The 10547-nt window shown below is 51.4% G+C and overlaps 1 pseudogene; it reads left to right on the plus strand.

Annotated features, from left to right (window-relative positions):
* The first annotated feature begins 1287 nt into the window (after nucleotides 1–1287).
* Nucleotides 1288–9109, plus strand: LOC142297318 (alpha-1,4-N-acetylglucosaminyltransferase-like; annotated as a pseudogene).
* Nucleotides 9110–10547: the final 1438 nt, after the last annotated feature.

Genomic DNA, 10547 nt, shown 5'->3' on the forward strand with positions numbered 1-10547 from the left:
GGGAGGCGCATGTTCTTGAACGTTGCATTACATAAAACAATAAAACTTTAATGTCTTTGGTACCTTCCCACCAGAATTCTGGTAGGGGGCACAACAGGTGCAACTTTATACATTTTGGCTACAACAAGTCCAGTAGCCTGGTAGTCTGTTTAACTTTTAAACTTAGGGGGTTTGAAAAATGGACCAGCCACTAAGTCCAGTGGCCTGGTTAGAACATGACATTTAAATAAACACATAATAAACAGGGGACCACATTCCAGTCTAGTGGCCCGGTACACAAACAAGGGGTGACATCTTCGCAAAGAACAAAGGAGCAGAATATTCAGGATGGGTGACGTCTTCAAAAAGAACAAGGGCAGCACAAAAGGGAAAATCTTCATAAATGACGAGGGGCAGACAGGGTCTATTTACAGTTCAGCTTCTTCTTTACTTTCCTAATTGCGGGGGTAGATGCGGAGATCCCACTCCGGCATTGCTCCAGACAACAGATAGGCTGAGGAGATCATAGTTTGGGTCTCCTGAGTGTTGGTGGCTAGCCTGCTGCAGGGCGCTGCAGCCTGGGTTGGAGTGGGGCTGCTGGCTTGCAGAGGGTTACTGGCCGTACGGCGCCATTCTCGCTCCTCCTGGGCTTCTTCCTCTCTCATGATATGTATATCGAGGGCATATCAGCCACGGCTCCCCATCAACCGCGTGTATTCCACCAGGTCACCGGGCTGGACGTCGCGCCCCGGGTGGCCTCTGGTGAGGTGCTCCTCAATATCGCAGCGGGACACAAAAACATCTTTTCCTATGCCGGGCTCCCGGATAAAGCCCCAGCCTCCTTCCTGTATGAAATCAATGATCTGGCCCCTTCTGACTGGGCCCTGGGATCCTTTGCGGTCCTGCCGGATTTTTGCTTTTGAGGCCAGGTTGGTCGCCTCCACGGCTCTCCGCTTCTCCTCCCGGAGCTCCCATTCCCGCTGCAATTGCTCCAGCTGACGGGCGCAGGCAATCTCAGTTGCAAGCGGGGGTCGCAGCAGGGCGCAGGGGACGGACCAGTCCAAGGTCGCAGACTGGAGCGGCATCCCAGTTCACCCCAGGTGAGCGTGCATCTAGCAGGTCGGTAGGAGGGCTTGGTAAGGGGCCCACTAGGCTATCTGGGCCCGCAGTGCTCGGGGTGTCTTCGCTCCCAGCGTCTGCTGCGCTCGCTCCGGCCACGGAGCTATCGGCGGGGGTCTCCTGCAGGCCTGCAGGAGAGCTCAGTGGTGTCACTTCGTAGTACCAGGGGCTTGGGCAGGCAGGGGCAACATGCGGCTTACAGAGATCCAGCAGCACGGCCTGTTCTCGGTGGCCCACGACTTCTGCTGCCGCCTGGTTCTGCTCGGCACTCGCCCTCCGCTCTGCATCCTCCACCCGCCGTCCCACTTCAGCCTGCAGGGCGCTCAACCTCCGGGTGAGGAGCTCGACTTCCTCTCTCAGGACATCTAGTCCAGGTTCCAGCCTCTGGGTCGTCGGGGTGTCTGGCTGCAGCTTCTCCGCCATGCTGCTTGCCTGGGGACCGTTCACTGCTGGACTGCTCGGGTCCTCGACCATGCCACTTGGCTGCACCCTTTCCCCTTTTGGAGGCGGGGCCGGGGGCTGCACCAGCGCTTGGTGCCAGACTGGCACCCAGCCCATCACAGCCGGCACCGCTCCGCTCACGATCCAGTACATCTTCTCGGCCTGCTGGTCTGACATTTAGACTTGTTCTGTCAGCCGGCCAGCTTTTCTAGGCGCCATTTCTCTCTCCTCCGCTATGCATAGCGGGCTCCACTTCGCGTGCTTCCTTGCAAGATCAAGGGGGAGGGGCTTACTTTAGCGCTCTTCTCCAGGCACGCCCCCCTTCTTCTCGCGCTTAGTAGCTTCAATGGCGGCAGTTTTTCACCGTAAAGTAGTCTTTAAACACAGTTTTGTCACACAGTTCTTCAGGCGCACAGTACCCGGTGGGTCCGGGCACGAAATCCTGTTCGTGACGCCAAAGTTGACTCGCCCACCCCAGGGCTATGGGACACCCGGTGCCGGGCCGGACTAGTCCGGGGGGTCGTCAGTGCTGGCGGAGCCCGACTCCGTGACCCTGGTGAGAGTCAATTAATATGTCTTCAGTGGGGGTGATTATAGTTTATATTCGTGGCGCCACCTGTGGTTTGCGGCTATTAAGCCGCCGCTGCTGTATGGGGCCTCCGGGGCTGATGTAATGGCAGCTTGGATGGTCCTGCTCCCCACAGGTGGAGCAGTGCCCCGGGGCAACTGTTGGTGCTTGTAAGTGTCGATGTAGTGCCGGCGGACTAACTGAGGCAACTCCAGAGGGTGCAATTTCAAAGTGTTTACTCACAGTTCCTGGTAGGTGCACACTGGTGCCTCTGGACTGCTGAGACCCGCTGTCAGGGACCTCCGCTGATCCTGGGTAGATCTGGGGCAAAAGCCGGTACACTCCTCTATTGTTTCACTTTCTCGGTCATCTTCTAAGCCTCGCCTTTTATGGATGGACCTGGCCTCCACTACAGCCTCCGGGCCGGGGGTTAGCCTAGTTGGTATTCTACCCCCTTTCCAGAGGTTCTGCTGTGGGCTGTAGCCCTGGGCGCATGCAGCTGCCCTGGGCCTTGGTTTTTGCCTTTGGATCTGATTTCGCGTCCTCCAGCTTTTAGGGACCGTCTCCTATATGCGGCCTGATCCCTCCACCTGATATTTCTGAGGAACAGGCCACTAGCCTGAAAGCTGTCTGTGGCCCTGGAATCCCTTCTGTTCTACTTGGTGTCACCTGGACCTACTGGGTCCCAGGGTCTTCACCAGGAAGCGTCGCTTTCTTCTTCTTGCTCCTGACTGACTAGAGCTCTTTCCTACTGTCTCTCCTTCTCCTCTGCCTCCCGCAGACCTCCTCACACTCCTTCCTTCTCTCTCCTCTACTCAATTCTGACCTTCCTTTCTACTCTGCGCTCGGGTGGCTCCTCCCACCCCTTAGTTGCTAAGCTACCACCCTATGGGAGCAGGGAAGGGTCTTACGGCCCCTCCCAGCATACAGCATGGGAGGGTTGCTGCCACTGTCCCTTGTCCCTGTGTGTACCTAACAATGGTGTAGTGCAAATTTGCCTGTGGACCGGCGTTCACCCCTTTCCTTACCCAGGATGGGATATCACACCGCTAGCTGGGGTGCAATGTTCCTGTTGCGACGGAAGCCTCAGGGGCGCCACACATGGGCAGGGGCGTAACATCTCACTGACTGGACATTGGGTTACTCTGTTGGCTGTGGGGACAGGAGAGGAAGGAACTTCTTCCCTAGTATTGAAATCCCCAAGGCTTGTGGGACAAAATTCTGTATCTACTGCTTCCTCTTCTACTTCCTCCACCTCCTACAGGGCCTCCATCTGCGCCATCAACCTCTCCCTTAATGTAACATACGTTGAGAAAGTGCAGAGAGAATGCCCCCACCTCCGTCCAGCTCGGCCAGGGCTCAATGCAATCAAGCAGTGCGTACATTAATCTGCATCAGAGAACACAGTCACACAGCTGCAGAGTTATGGGATTCTATCTGGGCTGAGATTGATAGATGTCTGTCTCCACTGAACCTGGATCCAGGGAAGGCCACATCTGACAATGGTACAAACCTGTTAGCCACCCTACGCCTGGGCGAGATCACACATGTGCCTTGCATGGCTCATGTTTTGAACCAAGTTCTATAGAAATTTTTAGCCCAGTATCCTGGGCTGGATGCGCTGCTGCACAAGGTACGGTTGGCGTATGCTCACTTCCGCTGTTTGCACCCTGCAGCTAATCGACTTGCAACGATACAAAGGAGTTTCAGTCTACTGACTAAATAGTTGATATGCAATGTGCCGACATGGTGGAATTCCATTCTGCAAATGTTGCAGCGACTGTGCCAGCAGTAGCAAGGTCTGCTGCAGTACGTGTGCGCCCTGGCAAAACCAGGGTGTCACAGAGGTCTACATCTATCTTTTTGGTGCAGATCTCACTTTCCCTTGGAGGTTTCCCACACAGAAACACACCATCCAATTAATCCCCACTCGCCCCCTCCTCAAGAAAATGGGAGGGGGAGAGAGGAGCTTGGGGAGAGCAGAGTTTAGTTTCAGTCAGTCTGCAGGAGGAGATGAGTCCAGAAGCAGCCCCTGTGTGGGGCTAGGATAAGTGGTAGGGAGGGCCTCAGGAATAGGCCAGCCACTTGTGGGGACCCGAAGTGGACTGGGAGAGGGTAGTGGTCCCCCCCGGTGCCAGCTGTCGGGACCCTGTCCGGACCGGTGCACGGAGCAGATACAGACCTCAGGCAGGAAAACAACACCTGAATTACACACACGGGTGTGGGACCCGTCCTCACCGCAGCCGTGGGCATCAGCTACCAGCAATTTGGTTTACAAAAGACTCTGAGTATTTCTTCCATATGCGTTCCTGACCCTCCACATCAATCCAGCTTCATCCAGCACCACGATAACGGAGCTGTGAGTGTACTATTCCCTGCAATCCCTGCCACCACCACAAATCCCAATTGGGCCCCGGGACTACACCTCCCCTACCCGTGGAGGGGATTCCACCTTGCTGCCCCACACCACCAGTCCCGGGCACGGTCCCCAGAGGGAGCGGCGGTTCCACCATCTCATCACCGCAACCCACGGGTGGCGTCACGGACAATTCCCCTGTACATAATCCCCTTTTTGCTGTGGAGCCTGGGATCACAGACCAGGTCACGCCACTGTGCACCTGCTAAAGTGACCCCTTGGCCCGGATCTGAGTACCCCTTATCCCTGGGCGACACATACGCCTTGAGGTATAACCTTGGACAATGCAGAACGGAGGTGGGGCAAATCACGTTTGAGGAGTGTGTAGCACCAATTGATATAGGGTACTCAGTTCCGGGCAGTGTCTCACTTGGAAATGTCACGGTGGTGGCCGTTACCCGGTTCCGTGCCCTGGGCCCTTTTTGTAATGGGGATATTTACACTGGAGAATAAGATACTATTTAAATGTGACGCCACTTGTGGTGTTGTGGCTAAGTGTAGGAAACCGCCGCTGCAGAATGTCTCTACGAGGGCTGGTGGTATTGGCAGGTAGAATGGTAGTCCCACCCCAAGTAGGGGTTTTGCCCCAGAGGGTGTATGGTGCAGTGGGCATTGGAAAAAGGTAGTCCACATTTAGTGCAACTGGTTTACTCACTGCTGAAGATGTTAACTGGTTGCCCAAGGCCGTCTGGTTTCGCCTCCAGGTCTCCTTCGTCCCAGTGCCAGTTTGGTTCTCTGGTACCTTCTTCCCCTGCACCTGTCTCTGGCAAGTGGGTCCCCGTGGTATAGAACACCGGGGGTCCCCGTTCTGTGGATTGTCCACTTCTGTTTGCCTGACGGTAGCATGAACCCTGTGGGGACAGAGTCTCTGGTCCTGTCCTCGGTTCTCCCCTTGCTACTGAGTCTTTGGATTCTTTAGGGTCAGCAAGGTCCTTGATGGTCCCCTTTGCTGTGCAGGTGGTAACAGGTCGGCTTGAAGCTCTTTCCTGTCCTAGGGTCCTGTACCCCAATGGAGCGTAGTTCCGGGAGTACTCCACCGTGCTCCACCGGAAACACTTCTCCTTGGTACCAGGTCACCGTCAACCCTCGTCGCTTCTCTTCCACATTCACTCCTCCACTGTCAATTTTCAACTGACTACTCTCCACAGTCTGCCCCTCCCACCTGGTCAACTAGTGGACTGGAGTTGCTCCATCTCGAGGCGGCCATCCATAGGTCCCACCCTAGCTGGGTACCATTGTATGGGGAATTTTTTTGGGAAAACTGGGATTACTTGGGTTTTTGGTGTTACCGGCACTGGGGTTCTGGGTCCCTAAGGGGGTAGGCCCTGCATCCTGGTGGGGCTGCAGAACCTTGTAGCACCCTGATGGGTTCAATGGTGCTACAAGTGCGCACAGATCAAGGCCCTCTGCACCCTCCTTGACAATTTTGAGATGACTACAAACATGGTTAGCGCTGACGATGCCCATCATCAGCATCACTATTCTGCTCATCTACATATTGGAGCACACTAATCTGCGGGAGGAGGTTGGAGTCCAAGAGGAAGAGCAGGAAGCAGATGAGGATGAGGAAGGGATAACATTTCATGGAAGGTCCGGACAGTCGTCGCACTGGCAGTAGTCACAGGAGAGTGTAGGCAATCGATGGAGATGGGCTCATGGAAACAAAGAACTGGTAGCGAAAGTACAGGAGCTGAGCACCGAATAGAAGAGGAAGAGGGGATGGGGCATAAAACTCAGGAGACAAAAAAGATATTGGTCCCATCTCTTTTGGTGTGAGGAGACAGAGGAAGACAATGCAAGCTTGAGCGTTAACCCGCCACCAACCCAACATGGACTTGGACCGCATGGAAGTATCCGACACATGAGCACCTTCATGCTGCACTATTTGCAACGTGATGTCCATATCGTTAAGATTAGGAATAGTGCTGATTACTGGGTTGCCACTCTGTTAGATCCATGTTACAAGAGTCAATTTAGCAAGATGCTTCAACCCTGGGAAGAGATTCGTGGATGCTGGAGTATCGAAACACACTTGTAGACCATCTTAACAGTACTTTTCCACAAGTCAGCATGGAGGCACACAGCGTGCATGGCAGTTCAATAATTCCAACCATGGGAACATTGCGTCCTCAGCACAGAAACATTAGCAGCAGCAGTTCAAATGCCAGAACCAATTTATATGCTTGTTGGAACACATTTTTTACACCGTTGCATACACCAACAGAACAGAGTAGAAGTCTGACACAGTCAACAACTAGAGAGGATGGTGCTGGATTATCTAGAGCTCAATATGGATGTAATATGGGGGAATTGGAGCCTTTTGTATTTTGGTCTGCAAAAATGGAAAAGTGACCTGAGCTCGCCACTTACGCCTTGGAATATTTGGTATGCCCGGCAGTCAGCATTCTCTCAGAATGTGTCTTCAATGCTGCTGGCAGTGTATTGATGGATAAGCACAGCCGCCTGTCCCCTAAAAGTATAGACCACCTAACATTCATAAAGATGAACAAGTCGTAGATGTCTAGTGATTTTGCCACCCCAGTCCCAGACTGTGCAGATTAGGCCATGGTGTAGTCCAATTTATTAACCCACTAAATACCCATGTCCGACATAATCCACACAGGCAGTACACATACACAGTACAGAACATGATCACCCGCAGCGGATTCAGGCAGACACTGACTGAGTTGCAGCTGTGAGTGGTGATGTCACTAAGTTTATCTCCGTTCACAGCTGGAAACATGTAAGTTATCCCCTCATCAAACACCTCCATCCCCTCTCACTCATCATACAATACCACTATCCTTGCCAAAGTCATAATAACATCGAAGAAAAGTATTCGTGCAACTGCGAACAGTTATCAAACAAACCGAACATTGCCAATTTTTTACAATAATGCTCTGGCTTCCGAACGCGAATCCAAATGGGTAAAGGCCCCGTCACACTAAGCAACATCGCTAGCAACATCGCTGCTAACGAACAACTTTTGTGACGTAGCAGCGATGTTGCTAGTGATGTTGCTGTGTGTGACATCCAGCAACAACCTGGCCCCTGCTGTGAGGTCGTTGGTTGTTGCTGAATGTCCTGGGCCATTTTTTAGTTGTTGCTCTCCCGCTGTGAAGCACAGATCGCTGTGTGTGACAGCGAGACAGCAACAACTAAATGTGCAGGCAGCAGGAGCCGGCTTCTGCGGACACTGGTAACCACGGTAAACAGCGGGTAACCAAGAAGCCCTGTCCTTGGTTACCCGATATTTACCTTCGTTACCAGCCTCCGCAGCTCTCACTGGCAGTGCCGGCTCCTGCTCTGTGCCCATGTAGCTGCAGCACACATCGGGTAATTAACCCAATGTGTGCTGTAACTAGGAGAGCAAGGAGCCAGCGCTAAGCGGTGTGCGCTGCTCCCTGCTCTGTGCACATGTAGCTGCAGCACAAATCGGGTAATTAACCCGATGTGTGCTGTAAGTAGGAGAGCAGGGAGCCAGCGCTAAGCGGTGTGCGCTGCTCCCTGCTCTCTGCACGTGTAGCTGCGTGCGCTGGTAACCAAGGTAAATATCGGGTTGGTTACCCAATATTTACCTTAGTTAACAAGCGCAGCATCGCTTCAGTGCGTCGCTGCTGGCTGGGGGCTGGTCACTGGTTGTTGGTGACAGCTCACCAGCAACCCGTGTAGCGATGCTCCAGCGATCCCTGCCAGGTCAGGTTGCTGGTGGGATCTCTGGAGCGTCTGACTCTGTGACCTCTCAGCAGCAACCTCCTAGCAACTTACCAGCGATCCCTATCAGGTTGTATCGTTGTTGGGATTGCTGGTAAGTTGTTTAGTGTGACGGTACCTTAAGGCTCATGCCGAATTTGAGATTGGCAAAACCTTTTTAGAGAAAATTCAAGCAGCTCTAATTACAACTTCCAATGAACAAGCTGAAACGTTAAGTGATATGAATGCAAAAAAATAAAAACAATTTTTATTCTTCAATAAATGTCTTATTGTTTTATTTGTACATAGACCCCACACAAGATATCTACTGGACTCATGTTAAATCGGACTCCTGCAGATTTGCCATGATCTGGAAGTATGGAAGCATTTACATGAATACTGATGTTATTTCAGTTAGTCCAATTCCTGAAGACCATTTTCTAGCTGCTGCAACCTTAACAAGAATTAGCAATGATGTTTTTGGTCTGTCTACACATCATAAATTAGGGTGGGTGATTATGGAAAAGTTTGTACAGAATTATAAAGGAGAAGTATGGGAACACCAAGGACCAGGAGTTATTACGCGTGTTACGAAGAAGAATTGTGGTGTTCCCAAGATTACATCAATGGATCATGTTAAATGTGAAAATGTCTTCTACTTTCATCCAGAACGATTCTATCCAATTTACATTCAATCCTGGAAAAAGTACTATGAACTTTTGGAAAATTTGCCAATCTTTAACAATTCTTAAGGTCTTCACCTCTGGAACGTAATGAATAAGGAAACAGAATGTATGGTAGTTTGAAGTAACACACTGGTTGAACATCTCTATCAACAACATTGCCCCTCCACCTATGAAGGGGCTTTAAAGAATAAAGCAACTCTTTATTAAAAAAGGCAATCTAAGCTCTCTTTCATACTGCATTCTTCCCCACTTTCAGTTAATCCATTGGGGCTTGTTTCGGAAACTCCCTTCCCCCCGCAAAACGGGATTTGGGCACATATGCTCAAAAGTGATATTCGACAGAGCACATGGTGACTTTGTCTGCACCAATATAGTCAATGAACCCCTTGGAGCATAGTATTGAATCGTGTTTTGCTGGGGGAGTTCGGCTGAAGGACCACTGAACAAGGGAAAGAATGTAGTATGAAAGGACCCTAATAAAAAGGAGAACTAAACAGAAAAAAAAATAATAAAAAAGCTTTTGGAAGGAACATAAAGTTCAAGTAACCATCATTTTAATTTTTTTTTCATGAATCAATAGTATACATGAAAATCAGAAACTTCTTTCTGCTCCTGGATTTATCATTGATGCTCAATATTTTCAACTAGTTGTAACACCTGGCGTTTCCCAGGATAGTGACTGTGTCTCTGTTTCTCTCCCAGTCTCTGTCTAGCTCTTTGTTTGTCTCTCTATCTCTTTCCCTGTCTGTCTCTTTCCCATCTGTCTATCTCTTTCCCTGTCTGTCTCTTTCTCGTCTGTCTATCTCTTTCCCTGTCTGTCTTTCTATCTCTTTCCCTGTCTGTTTTTTTCCCTGTACCTGTCTTTTTGTCTGTCTGTCTGTCTCTTTCCCTGTCTGTATGTCTGCTTCTTTCCATGTTTCTTTCCTGTCTCTTTCCCTGTCTCTTTCCCTGGGTGCATAGTGACAAGCCAACATTCCATTTAAGGCCGTGGCTGCGAAATCTTCTAAAGTTCTGACTGTACTGTGGCTCCCAGCTGCTTTGATTTTAATTGAGACAGTTTTTTTTGTCGAATAACTGTAAAGCACAGGGTTATTATTTATTTCCCCTCAAAACATACACCGTGTGCAGAATTATTGGGCAAGTTGCATTTTAGAGGATTTTGTTTTATTATTGATCAACAATTATGTTCTCAATCAACCCAAAATCAACCCAATGCAGGGAACTGCGGCCGATGCCGCTGCCCCTGACTGCTGAGCCCCTCGCTATGTCCTCCCATGGTCACCTCTCCCTCCTCCTCACTGTGCAATGCCCCCCGCTGCCCCCCCTTCCTTGCTGGGACCTCCTCCAGGTCATATAAGTAGCCTCCGGAGTCCCTCCTTCCTCTTACCACCATCTGCCCTCAGGGTGAACATCATCGATGGACCCCCTGGAAGCAGCGTTAAGAGAAATGATCGGATTGGAGGGAGCTGAATGGTTTGCCTCCCTTGTGGGCACCAGCTCCCTCCTGCCGGTTCCCAGCAGTGGTGGGCACAGGTCTTCCAGAACCTCCCGTCCACCGCAGCGTTTAAGTCCCACGAACGATCCCAGGCGCAGGGCGGCCCGGTCCAGAAGGTCTGATCCGCTCTCACCCCCGGCCCCCGAACCC

The sequence above is a fragment of the Anomaloglossus baeobatrachus genome, chromosome 3, assembly GCF_048569485.1.
Source record: "Anomaloglossus baeobatrachus isolate aAnoBae1 chromosome 3, aAnoBae1.hap1, whole genome shotgun sequence".
In the NCBI taxonomy this organism is placed as follows: domain Eukaryota; kingdom Metazoa; phylum Chordata; class Amphibia; order Anura; family Aromobatidae; genus Anomaloglossus; species Anomaloglossus baeobatrachus.